Raw genomic sequence first — 20,473 nt, 5'->3', positions numbered from 1 at the left:
AGAACAGGAATTGCACAGCAAAATTGTAAAGCCCTGAACATTTAAGCCCAAAGTTCATTAGCTCCACACCAAGGCTTGAGCATCTTGCTTCTCCATTCAATGCCTACCTCAGGTCATTACTAGACCTCAGCAAATCCTCCAACCTAACATGCTACAAATATGCGGATTCCAATAAAATCATCAAGAAGCAGGAAAACACTAGAGACGCCTGCCTCAGAGCCATTAACCACTGCCTGCTGAGCAACTGCCTTAAACTTAACTTCTGCATAATAAAGATCCTGATGGAGGGATTGCAAAATTGATGACTAACATCCATGGGGCCCAAATATTTGTTGCATCAACAACAATGTTTACAGAAGTGAGCAATCTGGGAGTGATTGTGAACCGTAGCTTATCCCTAACTCCCAAAGTAAATCAATTCACAGAAATATGCACTCCCAGGGAATTTCTCCGGCATGTAGGCTTTCCACAGAAGCTATAAATGAGCATTTTACTGGATATATCATGCCTTGACTATGTAAATACACTGTACCTGGAGAGCTTTCTGACTACAAACAATTCAGAATATTACTGCAAGACAACTCCACCCAACTGTCAACATCCAAGTGGCCAAATCCCTCCTGCCCTCAAAGTGGTCTGCTGGCTTACCATTATTAGATGTAAAAGATATTTCTGATTAAGAAAGAATGGCTGCTTAACGTCATAATGTTTTCCATTGAAAATGATTACAGTGCACTTTATTGATTTATGGGCCTGCTTTGTGGGCAGGTTACTGTGTCGCAAATGTGACGGATGTCCTGTTTGATGTATTACAAGTGCTGTAGGATATAATGCAGGGCAGACTGGACATCCTTCATATTTGTGATAGAGTAACCGGTACGCCGAACTTTAAATCAGTTTGCATGCAATCATTAGGTTGGCCAGAGGAGGCCTAAACTAGGCCCAACTCCATCTTGGTTTTCAAACATGACTGTGTCTTCATATCTCCCCACACAGGGGCCGATTCACAGAACTAACTTAAGACAAAATCCTAAACTTACTACTTTTGGTATTCACAGAAGGCATTTAGTAGTAGTAAAATTGGGATTTTGACTTAAGACAAACTTAAGACAGACTTAAGACAGACTTAAGACAGATCCTAACTTAAGTCTGTCTTAAGTCTGTCTTAATTCTGTCTTAAGTTTGTCTTAAGTTTGTCTTAAGTCTGTCTTAAGTCTGTCTTAAGTTTGACTTAAGACAAACTTAAGACAAAATCCTAACTTTACTACTACTAAATGCCTTCTGTGAATACCAAAAGTAGTAAGTTTAGGATTTTGTCTTAAGTTAGTTCTGTGAATCGGGCCCAAAGGCAGTAAAATGCACACAAATTACATGTTTTGAGATCATGTGTTGTTTTCGGTGAACTCAAAGGAAGCCTTTCGTCAAAATATAATTGTTCAAGGTCCTGCCTCTATTTCAGAGAGCCTATTCTTTCCATGAGTATGTCATTAGTATTCGTGTAGCTAGATTTTCACTGCTACATCCAATGACTTTATGTCAAAAGGGGCTTATTATTATTAATTTAGGGGATGGTGTTAGATGATGCAGCATTATATGTTGATTGATTTGCTGAACCTATGTAACACTTTATTCACCCCATGCTGACTGTAAATTTCACTGTGTATTTTCATATACAAAGGGCTCCTTTGGGAGGCGACCCAGAGTCAATCTCTTTATTCATAGAAAGCAGACCGATGTTAGTCTGTCTCAGGCTTAGGACTTAGAGTAATTATTAGATTTTATGCAGCATTTGACTGAGTTTTATGCTAATTCCCTATATTAATTAGTGAACTATATGTTTGCCTTTTGTAATGAATTTTAAATATTTTAATAAACCTTCAAAATTTCTAACCTTTACCCTGTTTTGAAAAGGCTTATTAATTGATTGTTCTACCTGTTTTATTGACATTTCAGATATGTGAGGGGCACATTACCTCATTTATTCTCGAAAGTAATATGGGGGCATATTATCAAGGGATTTATCTCCGCTTTTTTGGCTTTAAAAGACAAGAAAGCGGAGATAAAATTATCTCCCTATTACCTAGCTGTCGCTAACACCAGCTAGTAGGAGATAGCGACCATCTTGGGCCCCGATATGCATGTCAGGAAAATTTATCACTAATGACATGCAAAGTGGGCATGCCAAGATGTCAGCGACTGGAAACAGTCACTAACATCGCTATCTCCTATTACCAACTTTTGGAGATATTCGCGCTAAGCGCGAATATCTCCAAAAGCTAACACCTGCCCAGGAGCAGTTCTTAGCCATGTTATCCAATGGGAGGTGGATAACATGGCTAAACGCATTAGCTCGGTAATGCCTGAATATCGCTGATTTTTCAGCAATATTCATGCATTATTGCCGATTTTTATCACATTTGCGATAAACCTTGGTAATACCAAGGTTTACCTGCGATAAAAATCGCTGCAGCTCGGCGATAATTTTTTCTCGCTAACCAAGCAATAGCGATAATTATCGCTATTGTTTGGTAATATGCCCCATGGTTCCCTATCGTGTCAAGCATATATCCACTATTTTATCAGGTTATCAAAGATAGCATCAATACATTCAAGACGCGCTGACAGGGATATCCAGAGCAAAGACCCATTCTTCATCTAGGAAAAATTGCAAAGCTGTAAAGAGGGGAGAACCCCCTGTTCTAGAATGGCAACACAGTCTCAAAACACACTGGTACAACATCCTTCTCCATAAAAGCAGGAACAATTTGGAATTCTCTTCCAGCTAAGAAAATAAACATCAACATAACCCAGAATTCACGAAGGCAGAGAACCTCTTTCTAAGATGACCCATCAACAAGAAGATGCGCATAGCTTCCATCATTAGTAGGGGATGGACAGTACAGTAGTCACTGTGATACCCACCCACCCAAAACTATAGCTACACGCGTGCACGTTCACGTATGGCTACCTCTTTTTATTTCAGGTTTCAAGTAAACGCAGCTCTACATTTACAGCATTTACAGCAGTACTTTAGGAGGAGGTTGCCATACACATGCAACAACAAAACACTGGAGACATATTTACAAGAAAATGGTGCAGTGTGGTGCAGCAAGCAATTTTGCTACGCCGAGCTGCGTCATTTACTAATTGAAAGAATGTGGCTTATTTACAAAAACACGCCACACTCCTGTACTCACCCCTGCGCCAGCACAAAAAAAGCAGGCATAAAAACAAACAATAATGGTATTTTGCTCCTTCTATGTGTGCTGCAGACCAAACAACTAGGAGAAATAAAAGTGTTTCCCCTCATTGCGCCACTCTTATGCCTGCCTTGGGGAGGCGCATATTTTAGGCGCTGCCTCAGATATACAGACCCCTGCAATCCTGAAGCCATGTCAAAAAGCAATGGGTGTTGCGTGGATGACCCACAGCAACACCTTTTGCATGCCCCTTTGCTGCAGAAACCTGCATCGAGGAGGACCATATATACAAGGTGGCATTAGGTCACGCAAAGTGGCTTAGCGCCACCTTTTAAATATGGAGCCGGGCACAGCGCCAATGGCACAGTGCAAAAAGTGACACTCCGGGTGTGCAATGCCCTTGTGAATATGGCCCTGGGTCCATAAGCCATAAGCCTTCATTTTCAATTCATATTCTACTAATTAATAGGCATAAGTGCCCTTTCTCTCACTCCTTTAGCTCCACCACATGCATGAAAGTGACAAAAAAACACAAGCAGACCTATTATCCTAATTAAGATAATCAAATACTTCTTGCAAAAGGTCACATGTCAAACACACACTCTTGCATGCAAACACTCTCACAGAGTAGCATGCTACCCATCCACAAATGCGCCTATGTACACTACTATGAATGAGGCTACAGACCAATAAAAAGACTGACAGGAATCTCTGTCCAAGACACTGATGATTTGTGAGCGGGAAACAAAATAATCTTTCTAGGATACTGTTGTATTTGAGCTTGAAGGATTATACAGCCTTCATGGACCACTCTGAGAAAACAACTCCCTTTTCTCGCTTTGTTTCTCAGAATCCTGCTTCAAGCACCTCTGTTAGCCACTTGCTGTAGATGTCTCCTTGCAGTCTGGTTTGAGCTGGCATCTATACATGCTGTCTGAATCACAAAATGACCAATACCTTCTCAGTCCAGAACGACAATGTCATCATAAGGAATTTGGGGGTCTGAGGCAAGACATAATTAAGGTGGCCCTGTATAGAACAAATTTGAATTGTATTACCCATTCCTGCTTATTCAATCCTGCATGTAGCTGAACAGTAGTACATTATAGCTTAAACTTTAAGATGTTCACACAAAAACAGTTGAAATATGACTCGCCTGAGACCCCAAAAAATCCTTATGAGGACACTTGGTAGAGAAACGAAGATAGCAGTAGAGGTAGGACGAGAGGTTTTGAAAGACAATCAAATATACAGAGATCCTATAGATGGAAAGTTCACGTTCCAAAGGCTCCCCATGAAAGCTGGGGTCCTGGTCACTTGCCCACTTTGCTCATGCCTTAAAACGTCTCTGCACAGTGGGAGCTTACAACTGGACATTAATGCGCCTCCTCTCTAAAGCGGAAATAGCTAAAAAAAAAAAGTCCACTACTGTGATCTCCCAACTAACGCAGTAATTCTAGAATGTGACTTACTGCCTTAGCATAAATGTGTCTGTTGCAGCTATGTGTGCTTGTTTATGCTTGTAACTGTTGCAGCCATATGTTATTGTTCATGCTTGTAACTGTTGCAGCTATCTTTGCTTGTTCATGCTTGCAACGGTTGCAGCTACAGGTTCTTGTTTAAGCTTGTAACTGTTGCAGCTATGTGTGCTTGTTCATGCGCGTAACTGTTGCAGCTGTGTGTGCTTTTTAGGTTCCCCCTACGCAGCGCGCAAGCACTGCTTAGGAAAAAGACCTTTAGCCATCGAGTTGGTTTTGAGGCCAAAAAGGTGCACGCTTTGCATTGCTTTCAATGGCAACACCTGCACGTTTGGCGATTCCCTTGCAGGAGCGAGCAGCAGCACCATATGTTATCAATTATCGCGCCTTGCTGCTCGCTTCTGCAAGAGAATCGCGCGAGCCCCTTCCTCTCTCCCCTCCCGTCGCACGAGGAATCGCGCACTTGTGCTTGTTTAAAATACGGAAGCCCCTTAACGATGCGGAGAGCCCCTTAAAGAGGCAGAGATGTGTCTTATGGCTGGAACTGCTGAGCTTGGCACTGGGGAAAAAGGCTTCAAATCTGGCACAAAATCCAGTCATTCTGGACAAAAAATAATCCTCCCCCGTGCAAGGAAAATTGTGTAATCTGGTCTAGCGCTTATGTAAATTGCTGTAAGGCCCTCGGGCCACCTGCGCTATATCGCATAGCAACAAAAAAAAGAGCAGAAAGCGAAAGAACGTTGTCACACTGGGTGACGTCATCTTCCAGTCCTCTATGGCGTAAGCGTTGTTAAAAGATCTTTATACCAGCTGTGCTGCTGACGTTTCTTTCACTTAGCGTGACGTTTCAGAATACTGTCTAGCGTTTTCCATTATGGTTGGCTTGCGCGGCATTTCATTCTTACCTCATCATGATTGGCTGTCACTGGAGACCGTGTGTTTCCTGTTTGTTACTCGCTCTGTGATTGGTGGGCGTAGCCGGTGCTGCATGCCGGCTGCTCAAGAATAATGGCAGAGGTCGGCCGGAGGTTGTTGTGGGTCCCGGTACCTTGGAACCAAGTTGTCTGTGTAAAGGGGGCCCGGGAACACCAGAGGGGAATATTAGGGTTGAAGAAGGTGCTCCCTAGGAACTGGGGAGGAGTCTTATGCAAAGACCTGTCAGTGGCCAAAGAGGTAGGGTAGGGGGAAAATCTTTTATTGGGGTTGCTAAGAGAATTTCAAGAGCTGCAGTCTGGAGCTGCCAACCGGAAAAAAGATCACTCTTCATCTAGTTGGGATGTGAAGTCATTAGGTCAGGCAGCAGGATATATGGGAGATTGAGTTGAGGGAGCAGTTCGTAAGCACCAGCAAGTGGCACTGAGCACTTAGAGTAGGGGGAAGTGTCTCAAGACATTGGAAAGGGCAGGAGGGTGTCATTGGTCATACGTTAGATGCACTGAGGGTACTCTATTTGCAACTTCCTAGTCGTGCTGCCTCAGCCGATCACTGGCCTTTGTCATCCTCTCTTCCAAGCTTCAGCACAGCGAGAATGAACAGCATGATCAGCGACTCCACAGATACAGTTGTGGGCGCTGCTGTCCACCCAACACACCACGGGTTCCTGACAGTTGCTTTCAGGGAGTCTACCATTGTGCTCTTCATGAGTTACAGGCTTTCAGCAAGCACCAGGGGGCGGCTCTCTGCAATAGGCCACCAGAACTCTTTCACCAGAGACTACTCTACAGCTAATGGAGCTGGAACAAACAATGGCTCCCTGAAGCTCCGGGCTTCGGTATCTGGGATAACCCTGGGCGTAGTTTGCATACTAGCACTACACTTAGCTGCACGTAGTATACTTTGAACTACACGAAGTACACAAACTGCATAGCGCGTAGCTGATGGCACTGTGTACTTGTCTGCACTGTGTAATAATTGCAAATGGCATCTTGCACAGTGCCAGTTGTGATATACATATAAAGTATCTCTATCTTTATATGCTAAAGAGCATATAGTATTTTCACAAAAGTGAAACTGATACATTAGCAATCAGTGAGAGTGGTGATGATTTTGGGATCTTCCCTAACCTAAGGAAAGAACAAAGCAGAAGCCTTGACAACAAAAAGCACATCTTGTTGAACCATTCGGTGGTTGTCCCATCCTCTTAGGACCACCCCAAGCAAAGTTATTGGCAAAAAAAATATCCTAACCAAAGGCCCTGCAAAGCATTATGGGTCAAGATTAGCAGTGGGCAGTGAATATTATGGCATCCAATATCAAAATAATTCTACAATGAGCGGCAGTTCAACTAGATGTCCCTCACGAGTCAAATGCAAAAGCTTCATGAAAGGGTTTAAAATGTTTTTGCATTTGACTTGTCAGGGACATCTTGTAACGACTAGTTGAACTGCAGCTAGATGTAAGAATGTGTTCCTCTTCATGCTTGAAACTGTTACAGCCATGTATTCCTCTTCATGCTTGTAACTGCTGCAGCAATGTGTGTTCCTCTTCATGCTTGCAACTGTTGCAGTCATGTGTGTGTGCTTGTTCACGCTTGTAACTGCTGCAGCCATGTGTTCCTTTTCATGCTTGCAACTGTTGCAGCCATGTGTGCTTGTTCATGCTTGTAACTGCTGTAGCCATGTGTTCCTCTTCATGCTTGCAACTGTAGCAGCCATGTGTGCTTGTTCACACTTGTAACTGCTGCAGCCATGTGTTCCTCTTCACGCTTGTAACTGTTGCAGCCATATTTGCTTGTTCACGCTTGTAACTGCTGCAGCCATGTGTTCTTCTTCATGCTTGCAACTGTTCCAGCCATGCGTGTGAGCTTATTCACGCTTGTAACTGCTGCAGCCATGTGTTTCGCTTCATGCTTGCAACTGTTGCAGCCATGTGTGCTTGTTCACGCTTGTAACTGCTGCAGCTATGTGTTCCTCTTCACGCTTGCAACTGTTGCAGCCATGTGTGAGTGCTTGTTCACGCTTGTAACTGCTGCAGCCATGTGTTCCTCTTAATGCTTGCAACTGTTGCAGCCATGTATTCCTCTTCACGCTTGTAACTTTTGCAGCCTTGTGTGCTTGTTCACGCTTGCAACTGCTGTAGCCATGTGTTCCTCTTCATGCTTGCAACTATTGCAGCCATGTGTGTGTACTTGTTCACGCTTGCACCTGCTGCAGCCATGTGTTCCTCTTCATGCTTGTACCTGTTGCAGCCATGTGTGCTTGTTCACGCTTGTAACTGCTGCAGCCATGTGTTCCTCTTCATGCTTGCAACTGTTGCAGCCATGTGTGTGTGCTTGTTCACGCTTGTAACTGCAGCAGCAATGTGTTCCTCTTCATGCTTGCAACTGTTGCAGCCATGTGTGTGTGCTTGTTCATGCTTGTAGCTGCTGCAGATATGTATTCCTCTTCCTGCTTGCAACTGTTGCAGCCATGTGTGTGTGCTTCTTCACGCTTGTAACTGCTGCAGCCATGAGTTCCTCTTCATACTTGCAACTGTTGCAGGCATGTGTGTGTGCTTCTTCATGCTTGTAACTGCTGCAGCCATGTGTTCCTCTTCATGCTTGTAACTGTTGCAACCATGTGTGCTTGTTCATCCTTGTAACTGCTGCAGCCATGTGTTCCTCTTCACGCTTGCAACTGTTGCAGACATGTGTGTGTGCTTGTTCCTGCTTGTAACTGCTGCAGCCATGTGTTCCTCTTCACGCTTGCAACTGTTGCAGACATGTGTGTGTGCTTGTTCACACTTGTAACTACTGCAGCCATGTGTTCCTCTTCACGCTTGCAACTGATAAAGCCATGTGTGTGTTCTTATTCATGCTTGTAACTGTTGAAGCCATGTGTGCTTGTTCATGCTTGTAACTACTGCAGCCATGTGTTCCTCTTCATGCTTGAAACTGTTGCAGCCATGTGTGTGTGCTTGTTCACGCTTGTAACTGCTGCAGCCATGTGTTCCTCTTCATGCTTGAAACTGTTACAGCCATGTATTCCTCTTCATGATTGTAACTGCTGCAGCAATGTGTGTTCCTCTTCATGCTTGCAACTGTTGCAGCCATGTGTGTGTGCTTGTTCACGCTTGTAACTGCTGCAGCCATGTGTACCTCTTCATGCTTGCAACTGTTGCAGCCATGAGTCTGTGCTTATTCATGCTTGTAACTGCTGCAGCCATGTGTTCCTCTTCATGCTTGCAACTGTTGCAGCCATGTGTACTTCTTCATGCTTGTAACTGCTGTAGCCATTTGTTCCTCTTCATGCTTACAACTGTTGCAGCCATGTGTGCTTGTTCACGCTTGTAACTGCTGCAGCCATGTGTTCCTCTTCATGCTTGCAACTGTTGCAGCCATGTGTGCTTCTTCATGCTTGTAACTGCTGGAGCCATGTGTTCCTCTTCATGCTTACAACTGTTGCAGCCATGTGTGCTTGTTCACGCTTGTAACTGCTGCATCCATGTGTTCCTCTTCACGCTTGTAACTGTTGCAGCCATGTTTGCTTGTTCACGCTTGTAACTGCTGCAGCCATGTGTTCCTCTTCATGCTTGCAACTGTTCCAGCCATGCGTGTGAGCTTATTCACGCTTGTAACTGCTGCAGCCATGTGTTTCGCTTCATGCTTGCAACTGTTGCAGCCATGTGTGCTTGTTCACGCTTGTAACTGCTGCAGCTATGTGTTCCTCTTCACGCTTGCAACTGTTGCAGCCATGTGTGAGTGCTTGTTCACGCTTGTAACTGCTGCAGCCATGTGTTCCTCTTCATGCTTGCAACTGTTGCAGCCATGTATTCCTCTTTACGCTTGTAACTTTTGCAGCCTTGTGTGCTTGTTCACGCTTGTAACTGCTGTAGCCATGTGTTCCTTTTCATGCTTGCAACTATTGCAGCCATGACTGTGTACTTGTTCACGCTTGCAACTGCTGCAGCCATGTGTTCCTCTTCATACTTGTACCTGTTGCAGCCATGTGTGCTTGTTCACGCTTGTAACTGCTGCAGCCATGTGTTCCTCTTCATGCTTGCAACTGTTGCAGCCATGTGTGTGTGCTTGTTCACGCTTGTAACTGCAGCAGCAATGTGTTCCTCTTCATGCTTGCAACTGTTGCAGCCATGTGTGTGTTTGTTCATGCTTGTAGCTGCTGCAGATATGTATTCCTCTTCCTGCTTGCAACTGTTGCAGCCCTGTGTGTGTGCTTCTTCACGGTTGTAACTGCTGCAGCCATGAGTTCCTCTTCATACTTGCAACTGTTGCAGGCATGTGTGTGTGCTTCTTCATGCTTGTAACTGCTGCAGCCATGTGTTCCTCTTCATGCTTGTAACTGTTGCAACCATGTGTGCTTGTTCATCCTTGTAACTGCTGCAGCCATGTGTTCCTCTTCACGCTTGCAACTGTTGCAGTCATGCGTGTGTGCTTGTTCTCACTTGTAACTGCTGCAGCCATGTGTTCCTCTTCACGCTTGCAACTGTTGCAGTCATGCGTGTGTGCTTGTTCTCACTTGTAACTGCTGCAGCCATGTGTTCCTCTTCACGCTTGCAACTGTTGCAGACATGTGTGTGTGCATGTTCACACTTATAACTACTGCAGCCATGTGTTCCTCTTCACGCTTGCAACTGATAAAGCCATGTGTGTGTTCTTATTCACGCTTGTTACTGTTGAAGCCATGTGTGCTTGTTCATGCTTGTAACTACTGCAGCCATGTGTTCCTCTTCATGCTTGAAACTGTTGCAGCCATGTGTGTGTGCTTGTTCACACTTGTAACTGCTGCAGCCATGTGTTCCTCTTCATGCTTGAAACTGTTACACTTCATGCTTGTAACTGCTGCAGCAATGTGTGTTCCTCTTCATGCTTGCAACTGTTGCAGCCATGTGTGTGTGCTTGTTCACGCTTGTAACTGCTGCAGCCATGTGTTCCTCTTCATGCTTGCAACTGTTGCAGCCATGAGTGTGTGCTTATTCACGCTTGTAACTGCTGCAGCCATGTGTTCCTCTTCATGCGTGCAACTGTTGCAGCCATGTGTGCTTCTTCATGCTTGTAACTGTTGTAGCCATGTGTTCCTCTTCATGCTTACAACTGTTGCAGCCATGTGTGCTTGTTCACGCTTGTAACTGCTGCAGCCATGTGTTCCTCTTCATGCTTGCAACTGTTGCAGCCATGTGTGCTTCTTCATGCTTGTAACTGCTGTAGCCATGTGTTCCTCTTCATGCTTACAACTGTTGCAGCCATGTGTGCTTGTTCACGCTTGTAACTGCTGCAGCCATGTGTTCCTTTTCACGCTTGTAACTGTTGCAGCCATGTTTGCTTGTTCACGCTTGTAACTGCTGCAGCCATGTGTTCCTCTTCATGCTTGCAACTGTTCCAGCCATGCGTGTGAGCTTATTCACGCTTGTAACTGCTGCAGCCATGTGTTTTGCTTCAAGCTTGCAACTGTTGCAGCCATGTGTGCTTGTTCACGTTTGTAACTGCTGTAGCTATGTGTTCCTCTTCACGCTTGCAACTGTTGCAGCCATGTGTAAGTGCTTGTTCACGCTTGTAACTGCTGCAGCCATGTGTTCCTCTTCATGCTTGCAACTGTTGCAGCCATGTGTTCCTCTTCACGCTTGTAACTGTTGCAGCCTTGTGTTCCTCTTCATGCTTGTAACTGTTGCAGCCATGTGTGTGTGCTTCTTCACGCTTGTAACTGCTGCAGCCATGTGTTCCTCTTCATGCTTGCAACTGTTGCAGCCATGTGTGTGTGCTTCTTCACGCTTGTAACTGCTGCAGCCATGTGTTCCTCTTCATGCTTGCAACTGTTCCAGCCATGTGTATGTGCTTATTCACGCTTGTAACTGCTGCAGCCATGTGTTCCTCTTAACGCGTGTAACTGTTGCAGCCATGTGTGCTTGTTCATGCTTGTAACTGCTGCAGCCATGTGTTCCTCTTCACGCTTGCAACTGTTGCAGCCATGTGTGTGTGTGCTTGTTTTCGCTTGCAACTGCTGCAGCCATGTGTTCCTCTTCACGTTTGTAACTATTGCAGCCATGTGTGTGCTTGTTCACGCTTGTAACTACTGCAGCCATGTGTTCCTCTTCATGCTTGCAACTGTTAGAGCCATGTGTGTGTTCTTATTCACGCTTGTAACTGTTGCAGCCATGTGTTCTTCTTCATGCTCACCTGGCTTAGAGGAAGAGATCGTCTATGACCTTTCAATCCCTTCTTTGACACCTTGGCTTTTGAGACAAAAAAGTGTTTTATTAGCATGTCCAGACGAAAAAGTTTACATTCTTGTTACAAATAAAAGGTTGTCCTCTTCCTTTCTCAAGGTCTCAGGCTCAGGCACCTATGCACTCCCCTTATTTTACAAAGTCATGCATCTCCATGAGAAGCTTGCTTTTGCCTACAGAGTACCGGTTGCCGGCCTAATCTGCGATTTACAGATAATGCATTTTTCTTTTACTATTAAACACTTTCAGTCTTAGATTAGCACATGGCCAGATTTTCTTTGACTTCATCAAGTTATAAAACTACTGACAATCTTGAGAATGCATTACGATAAGCGACATTACATTACTCTAATTTACATTTTCAATCAGCGTTAGATCTTGGCATGTTATAGAGTAGTGTATCAACATAATGATGCATTTTTGCTAATTTCTCGAGCATCCTTGCAGAAGGGTGCCACATAGACACAAACTAAGCCATATTCAGTATGCCAAAGCCCAAAGATTCATACAGAGAAAACATCAACAGAAAATGAGGTGAATGCGGCAAGGAGAGCACGTTATGCACTATCAAAGAGAAAAATCTTTAGGCCCTTTGTGAAAGGAGTAGGGTTTTTCAAATCATTGCTATCTAGGGAAGCTTGTACCAAACTCGTGCCCCCACAAAGTAGCGCAGTCTCCCTCCCATGGTACGTGAGATAAATGAGACAATTAGAAGGTCTATAGAAGCACATCTAAGATTTCCACTCGGGACTTACCTTTCCAATCTAGGCCTAGATGTAGGTAATAGCAAATTACCGAATGGTAAATACGGAATTTTACCGATTCGGTATTTACTATTCGGTAATTGCTATGTAGGTAAAAAATTCGGTAAAAATACCGAATCGGTAAGATTTGGTAATTACCGATTCGGTAATTACCGAATCGGTATTTGCTATTGATTCCTATGGGCCTTGAAGCCCTTAGGATTCAATAGCAAATACCGATTTGGTAGTTACCGAATCGGTAAAATTACTGATTTTACAAGGGGGACAGGGTGTCACTTTGACACCCTGTTGCACCCCTGTTGCTGGCTTGTGTGCCATGTGACACACATACATGCCCTTAGGGCATGTCTGTGTGCCACATGGCACAGCTGTACATGCACAGATGTGCATGTACACTGGAATTCGTTTTTTACCATGGAATAGTATTACATGGTAAATAACGAATCGGTAATGGCCTGTGGCACTGTTTCCAGTGCCACCTACATCTGTATTTACTGATTCAGTAAATTTACCGATTCGGTATATTTTAAGGCCCCTACTTCTCCATTAGCAAATACCAGCCGGTAACGGCCGAAATCGGCTGTTACCGACCGGTATTTGCCAACCTACATCTGGCCCCTAGTTTGCAGTGTTGAGAGCACGGTGGATCTACAGAACTTTGAACCTCTGAAAGAGTTCCAACCTTCATGGGCTCTGTAATGGGAACCAGTTTAGCCTCCTCAATGCAACATAGATAAGGTCCCCATGGGCTGTACGTAGAATTCTCTTAACCCCATTATTCTGTACTGCCCAGAGGCGGCTCAATAACTTTGTAGGGGCCCCAATGGACACTGATTGACTGTAGTGTAAGTGAGATACTACCAAAGCCCGGGCTAGGCCGGCTCTAGCTTGTTCCCTAATGGAGGGGATGTGGTCTAACAGCTGCCAACTTTGGAACAGGGTAACAAGATTCATTTCCCGCATCTGCTCAACATCATGTGATTCTGGGCAAATCACTTGCTCTCCCCATGTCTAACAAAGATAAAACTGACCTTGTGTAATGTAATCTGGTGCTCATTTATAGCGCCCCGATGCCATTGAGCCACGCAATATAAAACTGAAAAAAAAACACATAATAGGTACAGCTTGATGAATACTTTAAAATGACACATACAGTTCCAAATAAACTGGCAGACGTGGGGGCATATTTATGAGAGCCTTATGTCAAGTTTGTAACACGCATAGTGGCACATGCGTGAGGCAAGGCTCTGAGTCATATTTATGAGGCCACGCAAAGCATCATTGCATATCTTTGAGTGGCTTGAGCAAGGCAACAAAGTGCAAATCATTGCATCACCTTACTATGCACAAGGGAGGCGTTCCATGGGTGTTGCAGTGGGTGTTCCTATGCAACTCAAAGGTGTGTTGACATATTCCCAGATTTGCAAAGATTTGTACACCTGAGAATGTGTCAAGATGCTACGCCTCCCCAGGGCATGTGCAACAAGGAGAAATATCTGCATTTCTCATGTTTTCCTCTTTCTATGTGTGATGCGTTCTGCAGCACACTAGGAAGGATGAAAACGCCACCGTGGATTTATTCCTGCAGGAAGGTGCCACTTACTGCACAAAAACAATCCTACCTCCAACGCAGGCATCCTTGCACCTTGAAACAAGGGTGCCTGGCTTAGCGCTAGGCTGCTGAAACGGTGCCTGCGCATGGGGAAAGGACAGCAATGAATCATATAGGATAAATACTTATATTCCTGCCCTTTCACTGTGACGTAGGGCAGCGCTGCAAGGCAACTTGCAGCGCTGCCCCATGCCAAAACCCCATAAATAAGGCCCTTGGTTTTCCACGGTGAGTTGAGGGTCAAACCGAAATCAAAGCATTTTCATTTTTAGGGTCAGGTAGATGGGCGAAGAAGGCCATGTATTTTGTAACATAGCAATGGCCTTCTGAGCCCCAATCCGGTTTTGCTAGTGCTTAGATCCTCATTCAACTGTGTTTACCCTGTGTGAGTTTGCACTTTTTAGTGTCACCAGTGGTTGCAAGTAGGAGTTGAGAGTCATCTGCATATCTATAGAAACATGGCCCCTGCTGAACGTTCTGCTTCGTCGTTTTCTCATCACAATGAATCATATTTTGCTCGTCACCAGTCCTCATGTCATGCATCTCTTCTGATCCCTGGGACCATACTCCCCTCCCCTGCGTCATGCTGTATTTTTAGCCCCTGCCTCATGAATTAAGGAACACAGCTGTATCCATCCAGCAGCAGCAATTTTCCAAAACATGAAACAGCCTCGATTTCTTGTTCACATCTTTCCAGCTTTACAAAAGTTGCACGAAAACAACATTTTCCAATATGAATATTTTGCTATTGCTAACAGGTTTAATGCGTACATTATTCGGACAAATGCACACATTTACTAGGATTAACCCCGAGGACCTGAAGTATTATTTGGTTTAACCTGTTCTGCTCCTTTGTACTCTTCAACTCAATCTATATTAATATGACAGCAACATTTGAAATAAATCTGGCGAAGGTCTGTGCAAAACAGCAAGAGCCTCATTCATGATTGATAATAAAAAGGTAACATTTCCCAGGTTGTTAATAGACCATAGTGAAAAGGAAAGCAGTGTAAGAAGAGGGTCACTTGTGGGGCCCTGAAGGCCATTATTAAAAAACATCTTGCACAAAAAACTCCTCTGATTCTCTTCTAAACCTGTTGGCCCTATTTATGGATTGCATGAAAAATGGTTCATAACTCAAATATTCATCCTCGTTTGTAGGGAGTTATTTAATGCGTTTTTAACAACTGTAGAGTGTGGAAGTGCAAAACCCTTCTTAGAAGAATGTGTGCTCCACTCCAGATCAGCAATCTTGTACATACAGGACAAAAATTATTTGCACCCTTTTACCTGTAGGCAACTCATATTGTTTCAGTAATTAGATTATTAATTATTTATTTCAGATTTTTTATAAAGCTAATGGAAATGATAAACAACATTGTTTCAACAACATGCTCAGAAGAAAGCATGGGGCATATTGATTACAGAATTGCCTCGCCTTTGCCCCACGCACTGGGGTGCAAGAGCAAAACAATTCTTAAGTTAGATTTATCAAGCGACGCAAGGCCTCCTTGCGTGGCACTGCATGGTTTGATAAATCATAGAGTAACGCGATGGAGCGCAAGTCACTGCCTTGCGTTACTCTGCCCCAGGGAGGCGTTCCATGGGTGGAGGGTGGGTGTTCCCATGCAGCCACCCAGGGATGTTGGCCCATTCCCTGATGGTAGACCTGAGAATGCTTACAAATGCTACGGAGTATGGGCAGGCCTAGACGCGGGTACTGTGCCCTCCATGACACTGGAGTCAAACTAGCCTGGCTGATGAGGGGTGAAACCCCAAAACCGGTCCCAGGATTCGTTTCTGGTCCAGGGAGGGCCTAGTTCGGCAGTTCGGGCTGTTCCCATCTGGAGCAGGGTCAAGACTAATTTGCATATGGCTGGGTTTAAACTGGAACGGCATCGGGGGCAAAAAACAATGGATTTAGGCTCAGATCCCTGTACTGGGGTGAATGTTTGACATTGTTCAACATTCTGTCGATCAATTGTTCTTTGTGCATTTGTCACCCCGAGTGGGAAGGGTATGCCCAGACGTGGTCTTTGTGCTCTTTGTATCACTAGAGTCAAGCTAGCCTGGCAGGTGAGGGACAAACCTCAAAACTTGTCCTAGGATGCTTGTTTCTGGTCCAGGGAGGAAATGCTTGGCAGTTCGTGCTGGACTGTTCCCATGTGAAGCAGGGTCAAGACTCATTTACATATGGCTGGGTTTAAACTGGAATATCATTGGGAGCAAACAAACTATGGAGTTAGGCCCAGATCTCTGTACTGGGGAGAATGTATGACATTGTTCTGCATTCTGTCCATCACCTGTTATTTTTACAGTTATCTGTGAGAAGAGCATCAAGTGGCTCCAAGTAGAGGCTGAAAATAACATGGGAAAGTATAGTCTCCACAGGTGAAAGGGATCTTTTGGTCTTTTAAATGCCAATTTGGACAAACACCAGTTGGAAAGGTCGCAGGAGAATCAGTCAAAAGCTGGTGTATCCATTGAATTCAATTCACTTAAAAATACTTTATAGCAGTTAATAGACCATAAAAGTTAAAGTGCAGTATACTAACAATAAATAGAAACGTTCTCTGTTGCATGAACCCGAAGCCCCAGAGTCCCAGGTTATAATTACAAACTTTAACACCCCAACATTTGTACAAAATGCATAGCAGCACATACAAGGTACCAGATTAATACAAAAATATATAGTTATTGAGCACAACTAGAGCTGATATATTTTGTAATTTTAAAATACTAAAAAAGCACTTCCTTAAAACCAAACATAAAAAAGTAGCTTAAAAATGGAACGAGCCCAGTTACAAAAGTAAAATAGGTTTTGTCAGCTTTGCTCTTTATAATAATTTTCAAAAGTGACCTGAGCACACACCACATAGAAAGTAGGAAGCGGGACACCGCAAATACAATTGGGGATGAAGTATTGTATTTCAGCAGCCTAAATGCCTCTACACAGTGCTTGGTTCCCAAATTTCGACATAGGTGGGTCAATCAGAGACGTATAGATTTTCTATAGCCACGGCAGAAGAAGAAAACATGCGTCTCTAATTCCAATCCATGGTTACAGCCCAGACAGCCTAGAGAGAGTGTACCTGCCAATTTGTTGGAGAAAGCGTGCAGTGGGAGAACCCCGTGCCTAAATTGGATATACAATTTCCTTTCTAACGCAGGTTGTAACTCATCCAGGGTAGACTCTAGGCTGTACCGATCTTTTATTCTCAAAAACGCAACTGTTAATGGACCTGTTGCTGAACACCCTTGTATACGGGAAAATGTGTCCCCCCTGTAGCTCTGAACCAGTTCCTCTCTGGAAACTGTAGAGCAAGCTTCCTAAGGATAGTGCCATAGACTTGCACTGCCCATGTTCAGAAATGAGTCCCTAACATTTGCAGCAACCGCAGCTTCCCGGCACCATGCAGGTCCAAGATCACCTTCAGCTCATCCCTATACACAACCAATGCCGGGGTTACCCTTAGTCGGCGCAAGAAGATTAGGGGTCTAAAAGCAATTTCGTCAGCATTTGGCCTTATTCCCTGATCCGGGTAAAGCGAAGTGAGGGGAGAGCTGAGGGAGAGACCCAATAGCTGCCCAACAAAAGAGTTCTCAAACTTCTTATAGGTCTGGAGTAGACATTGACCAGGGCAATTCTGACCTTAGATGTAAATGTCAGGAGAATGCACTCCAGCTGACTAGCTAAACAGCCCAGATGGGACAGACCCAGATACTAAGACCGCCAGAGGGCCTACCCTTACCACTTGTTGTTGTGGCTCCACTGTGCCTCCTCCTTATCCCAGGTTTCCTGGAACGTACAAATATCAGATTGGTCCACAAAGGTCCCTCAGTCAAGATTTTCCAGTTTGTTTCTAAGACCCGCAACATTCCAGGATAAGACTCTTAACTTTGTTAGGTCTGTGTGATTAACAGGCGTTGGTAACCTAGGATTGAAGTTGAGTGGTGTATCTTACATCTGTTTGTCACTTTGTCTAATCACCAGAGTTTTGATAGGGACCTTGCTACTTTCAGCTACGAACACTGGAGAGTTGGAGTCTACAGAGAATACAAGGGCTTTGGCCTGAGGCCCAGTCTGTAACGATCCTGTAGTTGGGCTCATTAAAGCATCATTGTGCGACAACCCAACAGCAGTAGGCCTGCACAACTTGCCTGCCTGTCTCACCTGGTAGGAATATGACAAGGGACAGCTTCAAACCACCTACCCCATGCCCACATTTTGTGCCTGTGTAGTACAATTTCTTGTTTAAAATAACCCACTCCCTGGATTCCGCCTGGTATTTGGTAGCCTGTTCAGGGTACTGCATTGCTGTAAGTCAATCAACCTCTTCTAAGACCCCATATCTATTTACTGTGGGTATATTTTAAAATAGAGGTCTGGGAGGATGGTGCCACTGTCTTATATTCTGGTGAATCTGTTTCCACAGCCCCTGTCCATGGCTCTTATCCGCACTAGTTACTGGTAGTTGGTGTGAAATATAGAAGTACCCCAGAAACCTAATTCCCTCATCTTGACTATGACGTTTTGAACATAGAAGGCTATGGACAATTGAGCACTATGCAATCCCCTTGCACATCTTTAGATCTGTTACCCACCCACTTAACCCTACGAGTCACGAGAATCTCCCCAGCATTCTCATAAGTAAATTGCCTCTACCTTGCCAACCAAAAGATGCATTTGTTCTTCAATTCAAGATGCATTTCCCTCTGATCTTGTTTGAGCTCAGGTACACCTACTAAAACAATAATGTACAGGGATGAGGTGGGGGTAGGACAATAGAAGGCAAATCGCTACTCTCTTCCCTAGCCTCGTTACTGGACTCTTTTCTGGCCCTCTCCCCTCTTTGCCTAGGCACGATCTGGTTCACATAATTTTGCTTGGTTGCCGTGCTAAGATGTACTATGGCTCTACTCCTGGTTTCGCATAAAGCCCTAATTAGGTCAGAGGTAGAGATAACATTTGAGGGATATGGGGGTTCTGACCAGGTTCCCGGTGCTTGGGCATCAACATCAGCCTTGCAGCTAACATCTGTTCCTTTCCCTGTGGTTGAGAGTGACCTTCCCACCAAGGATTCAAATGATTCAGTCAGTTTATCTACCCGTGCTACTAAGGAACTAAGCTCTTCTTTTACAATAGATCTAAATTAAGCCTGCAGGTACACCACCAGGTTATTTACCCATAATGGGTAATCCACAGGCACTAGTACATTGTCGTATTGCCCATATTCAGACCCGGGTCCTCCAGGTTTCCTCCAATATCGGGAGTCCCATCATTGAGCTTCTTTCTCTTTGCCTCCGTTCTACTTGTTTGTTTAGACTTCACATTTTTGGCAGGTCCGGAGTCGATAACCCCTTTGCGCGACAAACTGTTGGTAGTTCTCTCACCTTTACATTGTCAACAGACTGTGGAGTTTGAGAAGTGGATTCTGAGACCATACCAGACACAGGGAAATGAAGGTTGGGGGTTAAGGACAGCTGCCTCTCAGTGAGTTCAATTTCTGTTGCCACAAAACCAATGGCCCTCTGTAACATCTTATCAATTGAGGTTGGAGGCACTGAGGAGGCGAGCTGCTGGGGCAGGACTGGCTATTTGGGGAGGCATGTCTTTTTTCCCATTGTAGCAAGTATCAGGTATTTGGATGTGGCCTCTAAGTCGAAACAATACCAGATTATAACCCTTGGTGATGCCACCCCAAATGTTAGGGCCAAACTGGAACCTGGTTACTTGGTGACCCCTTTGTTTATTACGGCATATAGTAGCACTGTGCAAAATGCTGTACCTTGTATATCCTGTTCCAGTCCCCAGTCTCTAAGGGATCTTCCTCCCAGGGAAGGTTTCAGGGGGGTGGCCCAGCCTAGCCTCTTCCAGGCGTGGACGGGCCCGCCCTTGTTCCAGGCTTCGCCTTGGCGCGGCCCGGATGCGCCTGCATGAGTCCCGGGCAGCGGGAAAGAGTGCGTCCTTTTGTGGTGCTAGGAGGGCTGGCTCCGCCTCCCACACTGAAACAGGAAGTGCCCCGGTGCTGGGGGACCGAGTCCCACCCCAGTCCGCTGTCCAGTCTGTACAGCGCTAGGTGCAAGCTCCGAACCAGCCTTGCAGCTGTTGAATCCCATTCAAGACACCTGAGTGCATATGAGGGTGGGATAGTCGGCTATATCAAAAGCCAATGGGAGGTCCAGCAATTTCAGGAGGCAGAGGTATTCTTCGCCTGCGGCCCCAGGATAATGTCTACAATGTGTAAGGTTGCAGTCTTC

At 44.8% G+C, this 20,473-nt stretch overlaps 1 pseudogene; it reads left to right on the top strand.

Annotated features, from left to right (window-relative positions):
• Positions 1-5,686: 5,686 nt before the first annotated feature.
• On the top strand, positions 5,687-6,518 carry LOC147725605 (uncharacterized; annotated as a pseudogene).
• Positions 6,519-20,473: the final 13,955 nt, after the last annotated feature.

Source organism: Lissotriton vulgaris, chromosome 3_2, assembly GCF_964263255.1.
Source record: "Lissotriton vulgaris chromosome 3_2, aLisVul1.2, whole genome shotgun sequence".
NCBI classification, from domain to species: domain Eukaryota; kingdom Metazoa; phylum Chordata; class Amphibia; order Caudata; family Salamandridae; genus Lissotriton; species Lissotriton vulgaris.
Note: the sequence above shows the minus strand (reverse complement) of the source record. Positions and strands in the feature narration are given on the sequence as shown.